This window comes from Ahaetulla prasina, chromosome 1 (genome assembly GCF_028640845.1).
Source record: "Ahaetulla prasina isolate Xishuangbanna chromosome 1, ASM2864084v1, whole genome shotgun sequence".
Lineage (NCBI taxonomy): Eukaryota > Metazoa > Chordata > Lepidosauria > Squamata > Colubridae > Ahaetulla > Ahaetulla prasina.
This window is the reverse complement of record NC_080539.1, coordinates 169,294,825-169,316,347: the sequence shown is the minus strand read 5'-3', so window position 1 is coordinate 169,316,347 and position 21,523 is coordinate 169,294,825. Positions and strand designations below refer to the sequence as shown.

General features: G+C 38.3%; 1 protein-coding gene across 11 annotated transcripts in view; it reads right to left on the bottom strand.

The window, feature by feature from the left end:
• The window catches only part of PLCB4 (phospholipase C beta 4), a 199,234-nt gene that overhangs the window by 87,537 nt on the left and 90,174 nt on the right, over positions 1 to 21,523 (bottom strand). For 6 of the 11 annotated variants that reach the window (XM_058181410.1, XM_058181322.1, XM_058181332.1 and 3 more), the window contains one exon: positions 12,955 to 13,014. The exons of the other annotated variants lie outside the window; for them this stretch is intronic. The gene's annotated coding sequence lies outside the window, so the exon portion shown is untranslated. The remainder of the gene's footprint in view (positions 1 to 12,954; positions 13,015 to 21,523) is intronic. 11 annotated transcript variants of the gene reach the window in all.

The following is a 21,523-nucleotide window of genomic DNA, read 5'->3' as shown; positions in this document are numbered from 1 at the left end:
GCTTAAGTACTGCATTGTGTTAAATGTTATTTTCAGATTCTGGCCCCACATAAGGTAAGTTGTTTTAATATGGGGATCCCAATGGGTCATTCGTTTGGTATATAGACCAAGGTACCTGTCTCTTATACAGGCAACAATCAAATAGGCTGTGAGCCAGGTCTTCTACCTCTGCCGCTCCACATATGCAGACACTCATTGTAGGGTACAGAATGGACTCTCCCTTATCTGACCAGTGTGTCAAGCTTTTCGAAATATATCCCTAAAATCAGTGGTGGGATTCAAATAATCTAACAACCGGTTCTCTGCCCTAATGACCAGCTGGGTAGGCGTGGTTCAGTGGTCATGTGACCATGTGGGTGTGGCCATCTCAACGTCACTCATGTCGATGGGCGCTTCGCCTTAGCTGTTACAATGTAACAGGAGTTAACCAGAGAGGAAGTTTATGTAAGCAGGGCAATAAAGATTAGGCTAGAAACACCACCAGAATGTTTCCTTCCTGCCTTCCTTACAGGATTAGCCCTGTAAAGTGGGAAAAAGCAAAATAAGATGTCTTCCAACAACCGGTTCTCCGAACTGTTTAGAAAGTTAACAACCGGTTCTCCCGAATAGGTGCGAACTGGCTGAATCCCACCCTGTCTAAAATATTTTGGCAGTTGTAACTTCAAATAGCTGTCTATTTGAAAAGTCCATTTCTATTTACTCAGCCACAATACAACTAATAAAAGCGAATAATCATATAATCAATTAATAAAATAAAAAAATAAAATAAAATGCCAGGTGATTCAAGCTAGCTTGGCTAATGTTGAGAAGTATTGAATCCTGTAGTTACACATTATCTATTGTAGGTTGTCTACTCGTGCTCTGGAAGTCGATGAGCTCTAGCCTGTTCTTAGGTATGTGGGCAGTTTCTACAGCAAAGACAGCCAAACTTAAGCAAACAAAAGAAAAGATTTGCAATAGTTTCTATTTGTGTTGCAGCTGATTTTAAGTGCAAAATCTGTGTCATATGCATTTAGTTATGAAATGTAGGAATATATGTGTTGTTCTGGACTAGAGGATCAATGTAAGAGATCTGTGTTAATATTAAAGAATCAGTAAATAGCCATGATCAAGCAATGATGATGCATAGAGCTCAAATATACAGTTGCAGCAGGTAGCAATGTAGTGTCCCTACAAACCATAATTTATCTTTCCTTAAGTACAGTGGCTACAAAGCTCAGCCAATCAGCCAATCAGGATGCATGATGATGCAATACAGCCTTAAAGCAATATAATACCTTTCTTACTGCAAACAGACATAGTTGGTTTATATATTGCCTGACCAACTAGTTAGGCAAATAACAATTTCCTAACAATGTGGTACAAAGAACGTTCTCAGTCAAGAAATATAATGGGTCAGAAGGCATCTATTAGAGGCATTTTAATGGGATTGTTGTGAGGATATGAAGGCTGATATTTGTCTGGTACACCTTGCAAGGAAGTCTGGCATAGAAAATAAATAAATGCACAATATTTCAAATAACATAGTAAGTACACTTTGGGTGGAGTTGAGAAAAAAATCTTTTTTTCCCAAAGCAATTAAATTCCAATTTCCCTTTCTTTCTTTTGGAGGGAAGCAACTGAACAATTTGGTATTGCATTTACCCAATATCAAAACATACTTCTGACATCTTTATTAATGTGCCGAGATCACATAGTGCCCTGAGGTACGTGTGAAGAATATGAATTGTATGCAGCAACATCTTTGGTTTCTGTGCAACCATAACATATCTAACCCTACAAGGGGGGAGGGGGAAGCTGTGGGAGAGTTAGGCTATATCTGCAAAAAGGAGAACAAAGGATACACAATGTTAATTGTTTGTGAGGTACTCTGACATGTGTTTGAGATGGGAAGTTATATAAATTGAAATAATAAATACAATCATGTAGAGTACAGAGAAATTGGACATCCACACAGGAATCAGGAAATGAAATCTTAAATGTAAATAAATATGATGTTACTTCTTGTATGCTGTAATTTTTAGCTACGATAAGAAATTTCTTTTTCCAAATAGTTCCTAATTATGCTAAAGAACAAACTCAAATGTAATGTCCCACAACTTTAATGGGGGAAAATGACTGTAAATTAAACTGCATTATAGCACTAAATTATATCACTTAAGCTTAGTCTGATCCATCATCAAATACTTATTCTTCTTTGTATATATTTTAATAAAATGTTTTAAAACAAAGGTAAAACAATACAAATTAATATAAAGGTGGGGAAAAAAGAACAAAAAGTAAAAGTGCAAACAGAAAGAAAAATAGAAAAGAAAAAATAGACTTCTAGGCTTTCTCATGGCAGTTATAAGTAGAATTATAATATACTGTATATGGAATTCATTATATGCATATTAGAATAATGCATTCAAAATTAAATTCTTTTAATTTTTTCTTTTAATAATTCACTTAAAATAATTCCTTTAAAAAAGCCATTGCCAAAGATAGAGAAGGAATATAGTAAATTGAATGCTATTGTTACCATATATTCCTTTGTTGATATAAAATATAGTTAAAGTTAATGTTATTAGAGCGAACTACTTTTCTCTTTGTAAATATCAAAAATTTTATTACCTTTCATGATCACTGTCCATAACATCATCATCATCATCATCATCATCATCATCATCATTATTATTATTATTATTATTATTATTACCCTAGTAGGAGTTTTGTTATAGCTTGCTGCACCCTGTTCCTCTATCCATAAACATTAACTGTGTTGGAGAAAATCCAAATAAAGCACACCATGACCTAACGTGACTGAATGTAACAGCAGAGTAGTTTCTCTACAAAAAGATTCTGTTTAGGATTAGCAAGGCCAAAAAGACTGGAATGTAATTGGAGAGTACACACTGAATCCCTTGTCAAGGAAACGTCAGATTCCTTGAATTAGATTTTAAAATAAACACAAAGTCTACTTTTAGAGAAACAAAGAAACAGACAAATATACAATATACAATGCCTGGCTTGGAAGACCATACATGAGAATAAACCCGGATCAGATCTATTGGAGCATTTGCTCAGTAACTATCGCAAAGCATTATGCTGGGGTATTTATTCTGTTGGTGCAGTTTTATTGGCAGATTAAGTCAAGAGTGCAAAGACATGCTCAAACTACGGACACTACCTATGAAAAAACCTATAAACCTTCAGATGCTATTCTCTATGGCAACAGGATTTAATTCCAACAATGAAACTGGCAGTAATAAATGTCCTATTCTTGAACTCACACAGTCTCTCTCACTCTCTCTCTCTATATATATGTGTGTGTGTGTGTGTGTGTGTGTGTGCGCGCGCACACACACACACACACACACACACATTGTCCCCTTATAAACACCAAATACAAAATCCATAAATGTCTTGACAAGGTTCATGGGTATGCTATTCTATCTTCATGTGGTTGAACACAAGAAGTACTAAGAGAGAATCTCTGGTAATAAAAGCTATAGATAAATGATAGCCCACACAAAAAAGAGGGATGGAATCTTTACAGATCTCTCCCTCCGGTCTTGTAGCTGAAAATAGATAGGAATATGGGTGTAGAAAGGACAGAGGGTGTAGAGAGGGGAAGAGATAGTAGAGGAATGTTAAAAGCCATTTACAGATAAAACGAACAGTAAATAATATCTTAGCCCTGGGAAAAGAATCAGTATGATGAAGAGATTGAAAATTGCCCTGCAATTCTGAAGAAAAGACTGGCAGGCTTTCAAGAGTCTGTTAGTATAGTCTACAAAATAAAGTGGAGTTCCAGTGGTCCTTGTGGCAGTCTCATTCCTGGCCTTGTCTACCACAAAGAGCACACATCAAACTTGAAGGCATCACAATTCTCTAATCAGAGACTACCTGAAGTCAAAGCAGTATTTGTTCATTCTCAAGGGAGTTTGCCACAGACATTTGGAGAAGTTCAGGATCAATTTCTAACTTCACAAGGTCTCCAAGATGACTTAGCCTGTAGCAAAGAGTTATAAAATGGTAGAAATGTCCTACTTCAGAGACTAATCCCAAACACCAAACCATTTCTTTCCAATAATGTTGTGTAGATAGGCAGTTGCCATGACCAACCATTTGGTAATTTTACCATTCTATAAATCTTGTGCAATCAGGACTTGTGATTATACAAAGCACAACAAATCAGCCAAATACTGCTTTTAGTATGTCTTCAGACCTCACCATCAAATGGGTTCAAGACGGGGTGAAATGCTCCCGGTTCGGACCGGCTCGCGTGATCCGGTAGCGATGGCGGCTGCTGTTTCGGAGGACTGGTAGCAAAAATCCCTGCCCCCCCCCGCCTCTGCTGAGCCGGACCATCAGCAGCGGGTTTTGTTTTTTTTTTACTTTTAAAAGCAGGTTTTTCTTCAGCCGAAACATGCCTTTAAAAGTAAAAAAAAGCCTTTGAGGATCCCGCCCCTCAGCTGAGATCGGCAGAGCCTTTAAACTTAAAAAAAAAAAATCCTCATCAGCAGAACCTTAAAAAACATGTAGAAAACCTCCTTTTAAGAGATTCTAAGGCACTTACCTGATTACTGATTGACTGCATGGCTTTTTTCCCAGCCCGAAAGCCCCAGTTTCACTTTCAGCACGAGACAGAACTAATCTAAACTTAGCTAATCTATTTCATCACTGAGCAATTAATGCTGGCTGGCTTTGCTGGCTGAGGAACTCTGGGAAACCTCCACAAACCTTAATAATAAAATAAAATATTTGTGCAGCTTTCTGAGATTTGGTGTGTTTCTGTAGTGTTTCACTCTAACTACACAAACACACAAAATCTCAGAAAGCTGTATGTAGTATTTTGTGTGTGTGTGTGTGTGTGTGTGTGTGTGTGTGAGAGAGAGAGAGAGAGAGAGAGAGAGTGTTGTTTTTTGTGTGTGTAAAATGTTAAAGTTGGTTTTTGAGTTTTTTGTGGCTATGTGAAGTGTGAAGTGCAGCTGCTTTTACATTGTGTGTGAGTCAGTTGTGTGGTGTTGTGTGTGTGTAAAACATAAAAGTTGGTTTTTGGTACCTCTTATTGTTTTTTATACTTTGTTTATTATTTTTATTATTTATTGTTATTGGCCACGCCTACCCAGCCATCTGACCACCAAGCCACGCCCACCAATTAAGCCATGCCCACAGAACTGGTAGGGAAAATTTTTGGATTTCACCCCTGGTTCAAGATGCAGGCACACTAGAGGACTATAGATGCTAGAGAGGTGAAAATGGGCATGCAGAAATTGTCCCTGGGGAAAATCTAAATGGGACCTTGTTGGAAGAACAAATTTGAAAATATCAAAAACAAAGACAGCACTGAAATACTACTAGATAATATAGGCGTTAACTATAGCTCTGTCTCATCCTGGGATATAGGTCTAGTTATTGCTAGTCTTTGTGAAGATATTTGTGTATAGTGTTTTTAAAAACCTATTGCCATAGTAACTTTTATAAGTAAAAGGCTTTTAAAAACACATATACCCAGCACAACTAACAAATTTATATATTCTGTTAATTCATAGATTATTTAACCATACTTTACTGAATGCATCACAATTGGCTAAATGCTACAAATAAACTCACTTATTTTGCTTCTGTACAGTATTTAGATTTCTACATTTTTATTTTTAGGTATTTCCCATTTAAAAGAAAAACATTATACTTAGCCAAAGTAATCTAAAAAGCAACTATTAATGCCAACTTTTAGAGACAATTATTTAATACAGAATTACCCAAAGGGATATCTAAATATATTGCATCAGTCTGCAGTAGACTGATAATGTTTTAAAATATCACAGCAATGTTTACTGGCAGACAGTAAGTCTAATTAACATGCATCCTATCACCCAAATTAGAGTTATTCTGCTCTCTATCAGCTGAATTCCCTTTCCATTTTGTCATGCAATTACATAAGAATGTTCGGTTTATAAAATGTGGATAAATATGATGCATGATATAACAAAAATTCAAAAGTAATGTCTACAATTGGAAAGCCAATCACAAAACTGTGCTGGATGAGGGCCAATAATATGAAATATTAAATAGATTCAAATTAATGAATCATCAGCTTGTTCTGGATAAGGTTATGGTCCCAACTTCAGGCAGTCTCCCTTGATATACTAAAACTAATTGACATTAATAATATCGTAATAGGTTTGAGTAGTATAGAGCGACTAAATCCAGTTTCAGCTACCTGACTAGCTATTGCCTTTCCTAAACAGGGATAAATTTATTTAAATAACCATGTATCACAACCGGTTGACTGCAATGCTCTATGTAAGGTAGCCTGAAGATAACCAGAAATAGCAGCTGATGGATTATCAGGTCAGGATGATGGAATCAAGAGACACTGATCCTGAAACTACCAGTCTGCCTATCGACACCTGGGCTTAAATCAAGATGCTGCTACTACCGTAGAAAGTAAAATATGATATAGAACCCAAGGATGAGCAAAAAAATTTGTTTTGCTTCCATTGAATTTGTCAGTTACATATCCAGTGTTACTACTGTAAGACAACCAAATACAATTTGCACCATTTGCCATAGTGAAACATGAAATAAGATTATACACTTGTCCAGCTTCATTTCAGTACCATATCTAATGCTGAGCACCATAGTTTAAGAAAGGTTCAGAGAAAATGGAACAAGTTCAGAAAAGTGCAGTGGGGGTGATCAGTGGATTTGATCCTAAATTCTACCCAAGAGAAATCTAAGGAATAATCATTTTTAGCCTTGAGAAAAGAAGAATGAGGGAGCACTCTTCAAATATCTGTAAGGATGTCACACAGAAAAGTGAGGCTTTTTGTCTCAGAGTACCAGACATGAAATAATGGCTTTAAGTTACAGGAAGACAGATTAGTACTGAAGTATTATTTAAAAATAATATCATCTAATAGCAGAACCAATAACACAGACAAATGTTTCTTTCTCTGCATGGATCAGACCAAGGAGAGGGTTTAATTAACATTCCTATGTTTCTATGTGATGACTTAAATTGCCTCTCCTATTCCGGTAATCCTCATCCATTCTCTGCTGCAGTCAGAAAAAGATATTCATTAGAAAACAATAGTTTTGAAGTTGAGTGCAAATTTTGTTTGAGGTTTGCTAAATGACATTCAATGATCAGTGATTAACCTGAAACTAAAATAAATAAATAATTCCATCCATTCCTAAAACATCATCTAGCTACCCCCCCCACCCCGCCAACATTGTTCCTTTTGCTTGTGTTCACAGGAAGCTGCAGGACCATCAACCTATAATTTTCCTGACAGAACCAGAACAGGAGCTGGAGCTGGAGGAGGTGGATGAATTTCCTCTCCAATTGGAAAAAAAAGAGTGATAGTGCCTCAATAATAATAAGCATACAGCTCTTCTGATTTTAATGATACTATAACTAAGCATGCAATAAAAACACAGGAAATAAATGTCAATCAAAACATTTTTCAGAATAATACTGGAAAATACAGAGTATCTTGTAACATAAAATTGCTAAGAGAAGCAAAGAATTACTAAACATGAAAGATAAATATATTGTACATAAGTAGTTAACAATATGTAATCTACTTTACTAGTGTTCCTCTCTAAATCTAAAATCACAAAGAGATGTTTGAGTTAGGATAGGCTCAAAATCAAAGCACTGCTTTTACTGATATGTTAGTGCCACAGAAATGGGTAGCAATGTAAGGTTTTCTTAGGTGTGGCCTTACTACATTGTCTGTGATACTGTCAGATTACATAAAGATTATCTTGGAAAAACAAGAGGTTTATGAATCTTTGCTCTCAAAAAGCAACCATCTTAAATGGACTTCAGCCCTATGTTACATTCAGTCATAAATACATAGAGCTGTCCATAAGTCAAATCTGTAGAGGTGCCATTTCAATAGAAGTATGACCAATCACGGCAACAAAGCTCTCAAAACACTTCAGAGTAAAATATTTCTCCTGAATTGGCATCTTACATTTTAATGCAATATTTTACACATAAATTCCAGTGAGTTCTGTGGGATTTCCTCCAAGATAAACATGAACCTCGATATTGTCATATAAATACCCTTTTCTATTTTTATGGAACAAGCCATGAAAAAATTTGACTATAGTTTTAAAAGTCAAAATAACTAAGTTCTCCTTTATGTCCTGAAATCATGGATTTGCTAATCCAGGATACCCTTTAGTATAAAGGAATTCAGATATAATGGCAACATTTAGTAATGATAGCAAACCATGTTTTCAATTTAAGAGAATAAGAAACTAAGCTTTAGATGATTTATCATGACATCTGAATCTTATAGTATAAGCTTAGTATACTATTACTATCTAATAGCAGCTGACAATTCTAAATCTGATTTTTCTCAAGAACTGTATGATTGCTTCATGTTTTTTTATGGGCAAGGAGAAACTGAGTCAAAAAGGATCTGAAAAAGATGCAGGTTTCTGAAATAAGACACAGGATGCTGCTCCTAAATGAACTGTAAGAGAAAACTGTCTGCTATAAGGATAATGATCATAGTCACCTGAATCTTTCTGCACTGAAATCAAAAAGACTGAATTGATGCTTATACATTTATACTCAACAATAATTTTTTGAGAATGGTCAGGTAATAAAGTGAGTTTCAAGTAGCAAAGTAAAAGGTAATATTTACACTATAGGTCAACAGGAAAGGGATAAAAAACTGTGGTGCTGTTATATAAATCTATGATATGATCATATTCACTATATTGTATTTCTGTAATCATAGCTTTCTCAAACTGCTACCCCAGTTGGAAAGAGGTTAACCAGAACAAAAGAATCACTTTCCATTTTATTGGATCGCAACTTATTGTAACTGGCTGGGTTTTTTTTTGTTACTTAACTTGAGGTGCAAATCCATCCAAAAAACATACCAAAGCTTAATCCAAGGTCTCCAAGCTCTTTTGGCCAACAAGCTCATTTGAATTTTTGAGAACTTGTTACGGGTATTTGCACAAAATGGCTGGCATGTTTGAGACATGGCTGATCTCAAACACCCATTTAGCAATGGCTGAAGATGTTTTTTTTTTAAATTTACATTTATATCCCGCCCTTCTCCGAAGACTCAGGGCGGCTTACAGTGTGTGTGTAAGGCAGGGGTGTCCAAACTTGGCCCTTTGGAGAGTGGTGGACTTCAACTCCCAGAATTCTCCAACTAGCAACTTGCTTAAATTTATAGCTCATGCTGGCTGGGGAATTCTGGGAGTTGAAGTCCACCACTCTCCAAAGGGCCAAGTTTGGACACCCCTGGTGTAAGGCAATGTTACTCATCATTACTTCTAGTCTCCCAGAATGTTGTCTACAACCTCAACCTACTTTTAGCTGTTTTCTTGGCATCTGGACACAGTTCAAAAAAAAGCACTTAATTTCAGTTTCTCATTTATTTTGCAAGAACACCTCTGCATAGGAGAGGAGACATTATTATAAATAAATGTGATATTGAAGGTTGGTGTTCGCTTCGCAGATTGCTGATATCACTTTTAAGAAAGATACGGATCATTCAGCTTAGCTGTTGGTTTAAAAAGCCAGTATTTTATGCAAGGTCATACCTTTCCTGGCCTAGTTTACAACAAATAAACAAAAAATGTGAAGGCTTTTCTGGAGATAAATGCAATATTTCCTTTTCTTGATATATAATATTGAGGCATTTTTTCTCAGAACCAATTAATTTGCTAATTAAATAGATCTGCATTTCCTTTTCCACTTATATGGGTGTCCAGAGGAAGGAGAGCTGTTATCCAAAACTAAGTTTCCTCATTATTGGTTTTATCTCCTGGTCATTCAGAAAAATGTACATAGCACAATTTAATGACTCATTCCATCATCCAACAGTAATGGTTTTAGGGAGATATTAAAACTAACTTGTGCAATAGCCATCAGGCAGAAATAAATTGAGGAAAATATAATTAGAATGTTTACTTTGAAAAAGTTAATGGAATATAGAATACCTCTCAAACTTAAAGTACACGTTTATTTTCTAAAAGATCAGGAAGAGAGTTTCTACAAAATTGTAAACAAACATTAAATACAGATAGACCTTGACTTACGACCACAGTTGAGCCCAAAATTTCTTACGTTGCTACGTGAGTAATTTGTTTTGCCCCATTTTTGTCACTCTTCTTACCACATTTGTTAAGTGAATCACTGCAGTTGTTAAATTAGTAACATCGTTAAGTGAATCTGGCTGCCCTATTGACCTTGCTTGTAAGTAGGTCACAAAAGAGACCCCGAGATATTGCAACTGTCATAAATATGAACCAGCTGTCAAGCATCCAAATGTAAATCACATGACCATGGGGATACTGCAATGGTCCTAAGTGAAAAATAGTTGTAAGTCACTTTTTTTCAGTGTTGTTGTAACTTGGAACAGTCACTAAGTTGAGAACTACCTGTATAGAAAGACAAGTCTTTTTAACCAATTTAGACTAAGTAAGAAACTTGTTTAAATATTCTGAAGATTAGATTCATGTAAGCTTTAATTAGATTATAGGTGCTTTTAATCTGTGATCTTACCATTTTAGCCACTGAGCTTGATCAAAAGGTTGGCAGTTCAGTGGTTCAAATCCCTAGTGCTGCATAACGGGGGTGAGCTCCTGTTCCTTGTTCCAGCTTCTGCCAACCTAGCAGTTCGCAAGCATGTAAAAAATGCAAGTAGAAAAATTGGGACCACCTTTGGTGGGACGGTAACAGCATTCCGTGCACCTTTGGTGTTTAGTCATGCTGGCAACATGACCACAGAGATGTCTTTGGACAGCACTAGCTCTTTGGCTTTGAAACGGAGATGAGCACTGCCCCCTAGAATCAGGAACGACTAGCACATATGTGTGAGGGAAACCTTTACCTTTACCTTTACTCCTTGGAACTGTTGACTATTCTTACTCATCCTGATGGGGATAAGTGACACTACAATGCATTACTTCCAACATATCAAGGGTGACTTCATAGTTTGGAGCACGGGGTAGGAAGTTGGAACTTAAGCAATTCTAACCCCCCTCCCCCAATTTACATGAAGGTGAAAAATGTCCTTTTTACACTCCTAACTTTCTCTTTTATGGCAGCCTTCCTGCAGCTAGTTCCGCTATGATAAAATTTTACCATTCTCAATTGTACCCTTTAACATCTCTGGATGATCCCAGGTTCAGAAAAATTGCAACAAGGTATTTGCCTAGAAAAGTAGCCCAGTGTTCACTGGTAAGGGATAACTAGATTTTGAGACCAGACATGAATGATAAGGATTAGCAAAAATTCCCATATATTGTTTTATGCCCAGATTATGCTCATATATTGTGCTATGGTGCATTTTTAATTACAGTTTGTCAAACAAGCAAAAATGGCTGGGATGTAAAACACTAAGTCATAAAGTATAGTGTATAAAGCCCCATGCCTCATTTCACACTATATAGAATCTGGCTTGGGTGTAATCTTGGAACCAAATCAAAATAATTCCTCCTTTAAGAAAGAGTTTGTTCTCAGAAAAGAAAAATTCATTGTATGCTTCTTCTCAGTGATTTTTGTCTTCAAGTTACAACGATCTTTAATGCTGTAGATATGTTTTAACAGTTTAAACCAGGGGTCTCCAACCTTGGCAACTTTAAGACTTGTGGACTTCAACTCCCAGAATTCTGGGAGTTGAAGTCCACAAGTCTTAAAGTTGCCAAGGTTGGAGACCCCTGGTTTAAACTATGTAAAGGAAAAGTAAATTTATTTTTCTTTGGTAACAGAGGCAAGTCCTATTTCAGTATAGAAAGCAATCACCATAGTTATACATCCATGGCATCAGAAATGTTTAAGTGTTTACATTCCAAACAGCCTATAAAATAAAACACAGTTTAACAAAGCCAGAATCAAACACTGTTACTGAGATATTAATATTAGTTTACCAAAGGCAGATCCCCAAGTATTTTATTTACATTAATTAATGGTAAAATTAATCCTCAGGTTACCTTGAAATTCTCAAGTTAAAAAAGAAGGGAGGAGGGAGGGAGGGGGAGGGGAAGGGAAAGGGGAAGGGGAAGGAGAAGGAAGATATAGATGATTTATTAATGATCTATCAGTCTTGGTAATTTGGATTCAGATATCCCAAAGAATAGAACCAATGTTTCCTACACTTTTTAAAGTTCCCTTTCTTAGTCTACTCCTAAATATGAAATTAATGTTCTGTATGCCATTCATAAGAGACAATTTACTTTGACCCAAACTGGGGTCTTACCTATTAGGACAAGAACTGGTGGATGTATAAATCTTTCATATAAATGTTGTATTTGTTTTTATTAAGTGTTTTATTTTTTTGTTTAGACATGGAGGTAGAATCTATTTCACGTGTGCTAATATAATGACCATTGTACCAATGGTGATGAAACAATATTTATAATTGTTAATAAGTATAATTGCCATTGTGATTGGAAGTCATTATCTTTCTTTTAGGTGACCATTCTTCAGAAGCCTCTAAGAAGGTTGCAAAATTTCTATCCATAGCTATAGATGTTAGTAGCATCTGATTCCACTCTCATGCTACTCTCATGTTAATTATTTCAGGCTGTTCTTGCAATTAAAAAAGCATCCTTTACTATATTTATTGTGTTGTTGGTTTTCATACAGAAAGTTATCTATTATGGCACATAATCAGTCAGTCAGTCAATCAATCAATCAATCAATCAATCAATCAACCAACTTATAATTGTAATAAAAAAAAGGTCTGTAAGGGGCGTGCGTAAGAGCACCAGCTTGCCTACCGTTCCTGTCCTAATGTTCCCTTTGACTGTATCCAATTTGTATGGTTATTTCATGCTTATACTTATATATACCGTTCTGTTTGACAAATAAATAAATAAATAAAAATAACCACTGGTTACTTTCTTGTATTTGGTTTTGGACAGTACATAAACTTTGATGAAAGAGGAAACTGTCCTATTGCAAAAAAACAGGAAACTTACCAAATAGCACTTATCTGGGTAGATAAAAATTGTTCTTTTGGTGAACTGGGAAGTTTCTTTCTGTAAAAGATTATTACAGTGTTATTTACACAAACTTCACAGATTGAGTGAAATATGACTAACTCAGACAAGGGTTAATTAAATGTTTCTTTCTCACTCTAGGGAACAGGAAAGTCTAAGATAAATGTGCAAGTAGTCCTCATTTAGAAACTTTTTATGAAATTATGAAAAAGTAACTTTATGACCAATTCTTACATTTACAATTGAATTGTGAAGTCCTTATTGCTGAGTTTGGTTGTTCGCTTGGTTATAATTGCTAGTGAGTATGAGATTTACTCCCTGTTTATATATTAGCTTATTAGCTTGCCTTGCTATTATTCATAGGTGTGTGGTTTTCTCTTCAGTAGTTCTTTGATTTCTGCCTACTGATGAGGAACAGTAAAGGAAACTATTCAGAAGTAACTCGCATTACTTCTTGAGATCTGAGATGAATCTCACTAAATTAAAGCAACTATTTGCATCATTACAAGTAAAATCTGAGAATTAAGATTTTATAATGACAGCCATCTATGTTAACAGTAAGAGAAATAGAAATAAAAATGAACTACTATTGTCCCAATCCAAGATTGGGTCCAAAATGAACACACTAAGGTACTACATAAATAGCTTTATTCTGTTCAGAGAAAAGACACAGGGAGAGTCTCCCTTAAAGCTCATGTAACATCTCTTTACACACTTTTTACACTCTTTACATTTTAAATGTTCCTTTATCACTATGTGAAACCAAAAAAAACCAAACGCTTTTGAGTTTGCTAAGCAACTATTTATTTATTTATTTATTTATTTAATCGCATTTTAATACCGCCCTATCTCCCGGGGGACTCAGGGCGGTTTACAGCCTAATAAAAACATACATATAAATACAAAATAAAACACCAATTAAAAAACTTATTAAATAAGGCCGAATATTAAAAAATTGCGATAAAAATAATAAAACCCCGTTAAAACCAAATTTAAAATTCTAGTCCAGTCCTGCGCAAATAAATAGATGTGTCTTAAGCTCGTGGCGAAAGGTTCGAAGGTCAGGAAGTTGGCGAAGTCCTGGGGGAACTTCGTTCCAGAGGGTGGGAGCCCCCACAGAAAAGGCCCTTCCCCTGGGTGTCGCCAGTCGGCACTGCCTGGCTGACGGCACCCTGAGGAGTCCCTCCCTGTGAGAGCGCACGGGTCGGTGGGAGGCAATCGGTGGCAGCAGACGGTCCCATAGGTAACCCGGCCCTATGCCATGGAGCGCTTTGAAGATAGTTACCAAAACCTTGAAGCGCACCCGAAAGGCCACAGGTAGCCAGTGCAGTCTGCGCAGGAGAGGTGTCACATGGGAGCCACGAGGGGCTCCCTCTATCACCTGCGCAGCTGCATTCTGGACCAACTGGAGCCTCCAGGTGCTCTTCAAGGGGAGCCCCACGTAGAGAGCATTGCAGTAATCCAGACGAGATGTCATGAGAGCATGAGTGACCGTGCATAGGGCATCCCGGTCTAGAAAGGGGCACAACTGGCGAACCAGGCGAACCTGGTAAAAAGCTCTCCTGGAGACGGCCGTCAAATGGTCTTCAAAAGACAGCCGTCCATCCAGGAGAACGCCCAAGTTGCGCACCCTCTCCATTGGGGCCAATGACTCGCCCCCAACAGTCAGCTGGTATCAAAAGCCGCTGAGAGGTCTAATAGGACCAAGGCAGAGGAATAACCCCTATCCCTGGCCCTCCAGAGATAATCCACCAACGCGACCAAAGCCGTCTCAGTGCTGTATCCGGGCCGAAAGCCGGACTGGAACGGGTCTAGATAGACAGTTTCATCCAGGTACCGGGGTAATTGACATGCCACCACACTCTCTACGACCTTCACCACAAAGCGAAGGTTGGAGACCGGACGATAATTACCTAATACAGCTGGGTCCAGGGAAGGCTTCTTGAGGAGAGGTCTTACCCCCGCCTCTTTCAAGGCAGCCAGAAAGATCCCCTCCAACAAAGAAGCATTCGTAATCCCCTGGAGCCAGCCTCGTGTCACCTCCTGCATGGCCAGTACCAACCAGGAGGGGCACGGGTCCAGTAAAAATGTGGTGGCATTCAACCTCCCCAGTAACCTGTCCATGTCCTCGGGAGCCACAGGGTCGAACTCATCCCAAACAGTCTCAACAAGACAGCTCTCCGACATCTCACCTGGATCCACCCAATTTTGATCCAGACCATCCCGAAGCTGAACGATTTTATCGTATAGATAACCACTAAACTCCTCGGCACGTCCCTGTAACGGGTCATCCCGCTCCCCCTGTTGAAGGAGAGAGCGAGTCACCCGAAACAGGGCGGCCGGGCGGTTATCTGCCGACGCAATGAGGGAGGAGACGTAACAACGTCTCGCTTCCCTCAATGCCACTAGGTAGGTCCTATTATATGACCTAACTAGTGTCCGATCAGCCTCCGAACGACTGGACCTCCAAGAACTCTCTAGGCGTCTTCTCCGGCATTTCATCTCCCTCAGCTCCTCGGAGAATCAAGGAGCTGGTTGAGACCAGAGGCCGCAAAGGCACGACACGGTCTAAAGCCCCAGTCACGGCCAGTTCCCAAGCTGCGACTAGTTCCTCAGCCGTGCCGTGAGCCAGACCCTCAGGAAACGGCCCAAGCTCTGTCCAGAACCTCTCCGGGTCCATCAGGTGCCTGGGACGGAACCAACGTATTGGTTCCGTCTCCCTGCGGTGTTGAGTGGCGGTCAGAAAGTCCAGGCGAAGGAGGGAGGGATCTGACCATGACAAAGGTTCAGTGACTAAATCCCTCAAGTCCAGATCCTTCAACCACTGACCAGAGATAAAAATCAGGTCCAGCGTGCCTCCCCCAATGTGAGTAGGGCCATCAACTACTTGAGTCAGGTCCAAGGCCGTCATGGAAGCCATGAACTCCTGAGCTGCTGTCGATGACATGCCGGTCGATGGCAAGTTAAAGTCCCCCATGACCATAAGTCTGGGGGTCTCAACTGCCACTCCAGCAAGCACCTCCAGGAGCTCGGGCAGGGCTGCTGTCATGCAGCTAGGAGCCAGGTACGTGACAAACAAGCCCATCTGACACCTATGACCCCACCTCACAAAGAGGGATTCACAGCCGGCAATCTGAGGTACAGTGGTCTCCCTCGGCTCTAGACTCTCCTTAATAACAACCGCCACCCCCCCACCCCTACTCTGGGCCCTCGGCTGATGGAATGCTCGGAAACCCGGTGGGCACATTTCCACAAGGGGCACGCCCCCTTCTGTGGCCAACCAGGTTTCCGTAATGCCCATAAGGTCCGCGGAACCCCCCTGGATAAGATCATATATTAGGGGGGCCTTGTTAACCACGGACCGTGCGTTGCACAACATCAGCCGGAGGCCCAGGCTCTGAGGGTCTTGACCATCCAGGGAACGGGAGAAGTCTGAGGGATCGGGACACGCGATCGCCTTCAAACATTGAGCGCGCGCCCCCAAAAAACGATGCGAGCCCTCACTTCCGCCATATCTGCCCCTCCCACCAAAGAAATGATTGGCACATAAACTGTGAAAAAGAAATGTATATTGAAACTACGAGAAGGAAATATGGCAGTAATGGATAATATGGCTATTAAAAAAGCATTTCATCGAAGTCACTCCAATTTTTATGAAAGACAAAACATTTCTCTGGAGAAAATAGATGTGTATCTAAAGAAACAAAAGTTATCAAAGATTGCAGAGGAACAGAAATATATTATGAATGTACCTGTAACAATGTATAATTTTGGAAGCTATAAAAAAGATTAAAACAAGAGCTATGCCTGGAGCAACTGGGTTCCCAGGTTCTTATTATAAATGTTTTGATGATGAACTTCTACAACCTTAAAAAATATGATTAATTCTATTTTACAGGGAGGAAAGATGCCACAAAGCTGGGAAGAGGCCAATGTAGCATTTGTATCTAAAGAGGGATGAGATCTGACTTTAACAACAAACTGTAGGCTGATATCATTATTCAATACTGTAAATTACAGTAATGACTGTATTGTAATTACAGTCTGTAATGACTACAATGATTCTAGACTGAAAATAATTTTGCAAGAATTTATTCATGAGGATCAATGTGGCTTTTTATCTAAAAGCCATTTAAAGGACAATGTTAGAAACGTGTTGGACATTTTGGAAAACTTGGAGGAAAATAATGAAAAACAAGTCAGATTAATTTTCTTAGACACAGAGAAAGCTTTTGAGAATTTGAACAGGTCTTTTTGCTCCAAGTTTTGGAAGATATGAATTTGGAGACAGAACTTTATAAAAGATACTTCACAAAAAGACCAAACAGCTGTTAATGAAGATCTAACAAAGCCTTGTGAGATACAAAAGGGAACAAGACAGGGATGCTCACTGTCTCCTCTCTTGTTTATTTTTGTCCTTGAAATGTTGAATAAAGATGTAGCAGAAAATGAGAGGACTGTGGGAGTAAAGATTAAAAAAGAACATATAAGTTACGGGCTTTTGCAGATGACTGGGTTTTGGTTTTGGAAGATCTTTAAAAGGGAATTGAAACACTAATGGAAAACTAAAAGACTTTGGTATATTAATAAGTTTTAAGACTTACAAACAGAACATGAAAATGATAACAAATATGAAAATAGAGAATCAAATAGAAATGATGAATAAAATGGCTTTTGGATTGAGAAGAATGTTAAATATTTTTGGTGTTTATCATGACAAATATGAATTGTATGTTTTTTATTTATAGTTATTTGAAAGATAAGATAGGCAAAAGCGTTTATGGTATTGAGCATTGTTGCTGTTCTTTTTTAAAATAAATTTTATTGAATTTTAACAAACAATTTTCATTCAACTCTTGTGCATGACTGTGACCATTTACATATCATCCCATTAGTGTTCTCCTATATTCTATATAAGTTTACTAAATTACATTGCTAATTCTAATTTGAATTTCTAATTCTTACTAATTCTACTATCTGTTATTTCCCCTTTTTTCCTATTTTTGACTATTTTCAGATGGATTCGGATTTTTATGTAATATGAGAAATGCTATAAATAGTATTGAGCATTGTTAAGATTGACCTTGAAATAAAACTGCAAACAAATTATGAACAGGTAATTGCAAAAATGTATACACTTTTATTGAATTTTGAAACAGAAGAAGAACAATTGAAAGAATGTATGATTGATTCAGTGGGCTAAAAATTTTGGTTATAATGTACAGATGGAACAATGGGAAAATAAGGGGCTGAAAGACCTGCAATTTACATTATGTTACAATCTTAAAGAGAACTTTTAGAAAATTATGTACTATCAGCATATGATACCAGAGAAATTGTCTTTTTCTTTTTTCTTTTGCCTTATGGATGGAAGCTATTGTACAATGGCTGCTGGTTCAGAAAAGGGCTGGTTTAGAACATAATAATTATAAACCATTGGTTTACCAAAATGTACCTGAGGCCTCTTTTAACATACGAACTCATAAGACACTCCATATTATCTCTGTTTGCTTTACCTTGTTGCCAGATAATGGGCACAATTTCAAACATAATACTGGGCTGCAATTGCCCATAACTTTTATTTTTCAGTTTACATAAACCAGAAATATTATTGGAAATGAAAATGAAACCGGTGGTTTACTTTAGCACTGTAGCAACTTCTGATTGTTTAATCTCTCTCTATAAAAGCCAAATACCACTCACTCAGCATGAAATCTCCAGAATGGTAAAGCCTACAAACCTGAAATTTGCCACATATGTTCCTCTTGGCTTCTAGGTGCTCGCTAAGAAAAGATTTTTCGAAATGACCATCAGATCACTAGTATTTCATATACGTATACGTATTTCAGTATTATATTCATACACTCTGATGCTAAGGAGCTAGATATTCTACTCTTCCTCCCCACCAGAAAAGAACTCTGTTCCAACTGCCAGTTGCCTTATATTAATATGTTCTGATACTACCCCTTTGCTAAACCAGGCTTGTGGGTGGCCAGTGTGTGACTCATCTGGCCTGCAGGCTGGGACATTCTACTCCCACTCCCCCTCTGTTCCAACTGCCAGTTGCCTTATATTAACACACACTGATGCTACAGAGTTATACGTTCTATATTAAGTTTCAGGCTTTAAGTGTCAATTTAACACGCCCGATCGCATTGTTCCTTAGCGAAGCGTGGGCGTCAAGCTAGTTAATTTATAAAGATAAAATCTCAGATGGGTAGAGAGTCCATCATATGCCCAAGTCTTGGTGTTCACTGGCAATCCTGGATTCTATGTTGACAACCTTATCCAAAGAATCATAGAAACCAATTCCAATCTTTTTAAAAAGGTAGAAAAATAATATGTGATCTGGCACAAATTAAACCCTAAGATAATAGTGTCCAACCTTGGCAACTTTAAGACCTGTGGACTTCAACTCCCAGAATTCCCAAGCCAGCATGGGAACTAAAGTCCACAAGCCTTAAAGTTCCCAAGATTGAACACCCCCATGCTAAAATAGCTTTTTGTTTACTGGCTACTATCTGTGGAGGGGAAGGGGACTTGAATTATGTCTTTTCCAATTTTATGAAATATATCAAAATTACCCTATCTGTAATGGAAAAATCCCAATAACAAACAGAGAGCAGCCATTATTTTTACTGTCCTTCAGGACTTAATTTTTTCTGTCTGGAAGTTTTAAAAACAGACAAGTTTAGGGAATGCATAAGAAGATTCAAGACGGAGATCTTGAAAGAGGGAAGAAAATTTAGCTATTTTGTTCTGTATAATTTAGGAAACAACATTATATATTTGCTCAGTCAGCTTTTTCTCTTCTGTGTAGGCTGGGACTACAATATCCCAAATTCTCAGAATTGTAGCCCAAATCCATCCAACACATGATGGCTAGAGAACACTGCTCATGGCTTATCTTACATGTTCCCGGTTCTCATTTTTTCCTGCCATTTCCCCTAGTTTAGTTCCAATTTTTTTTAGGGAAGAGGTTAATCTGAACTGTTTTCTAAGCAAGCAAGAACCTCAAATTATGCTTGATCTCAGAAAGATCCTATAAATAGCAAATGTTATCCTATCCCATTGCTAAGCTGAAGCTGTAATTTCACTTATGGGTTTATTATCTGGAGTATTATACATATTAAATGACTAAGAGTAATAACCAAAAAAGGCAAAAAAACCAAAGCATTATCTGTATTTGTGGCACAGCTCTGAAGGTCGGCTTATTAAATTATTGTAAGAAAAAACAAACCAAATTGAAAAATGACTGGAAAGATAATTAGATTTTCTCACTGCCAATATCAACATGACAATCTATGCAGTTCCCCATTTTATAACCTTAAATTCTACAATTATATTGAATGGCATAAGGTACAGTTACTGAGAAAACAACTGAGACATACAAATTGGAAAAGAACGTTATGCAACAACTTGTTTATAAGATTTTCCTTCTGAATTCATCACTCTTTGTTCTTTCGTTTATGTCATTATCAAAGCATTGATTTCCCATGTTCTTTTCATGTTCTTTCTGTGCCTTATAATACCACAAGAAATTCAAGACATAAAAAAGGCACAGAAGAACTTATGTAACATCCAGGCAACCTTAGAACTTCTTTCTTTAAAGAAGTGTGGCCCATTTGCTTCCATATTCTTTCTTCTAGTGCCCAGTAATCCTGTCCAGCCTGGTATTCATTCCAGGAGGATACAGGTAGTTCTCAACTTACAAAAGTCTGTTTAGTGACTGTTCAAAGTCACTGAAAAATATGACTTAATGACCCTTTTTCACAGTCACAACTTTTGCAGCATCCCCAGGATCATGTGATCAAAATTCAGATGCTTGGCAACTGGTTCATATTTATGAAAGTTGCTGTGTCCCAAGGTCATGTGATCACCTTTTGCGACCTTCTGACAAGCAAAGTCAATGGGGAAGCCAGATTCACTTAATAACCCCAATGAAGCTATCGAAGTGCTGTCCCAGTGCCTGGAAGCCGTACGGGTCTGGATGGGGAGAAACAAACTCAAGCTCAATCCCTCCAAGACGGAGTGGCTGTGGATGCCGGCACCCCGGTACAGTCAGCTGTACCCGCAGCTGACTGTTGGGGGCGAGTTAGTGGCCCCAAAGGAGGTGGTTTGCAACTTGGGCGTCCTTTTGGATGGACGGCTGTTCTTTGATGAACATCTGGCGGCCGTCTCCAGGAGGGCCTTTTACCAAGTTCGCTTGGTCCGCCAGTTGCGTCCCTTCCTTGACCGGGATGCCTTATGCACAGTCACTCACGCTCTGGTTACGTCTCGGTTGGATTATTGCAATGCTCTCTACATGGGGCTGCCCTTGAGGTACACCCGGAGGCTACAGTTAGTCCAGAATGCGGCTGTGCGAGTAGTAACGGGAGCCGCTCGTGGCTCCCATGTAACATCACTGCTCCGCAGTCTGCACTGGCTTCCTGTGGTCTTTCGGGTGCGCTTCAAGATTTTGGTTACCACCTTTAAAGCGCTCCATGGCTTAGGACCCGGGTACTTACGAGACCGCCTGCTCTTACCTTATGCCTCCCACCAACCAGTA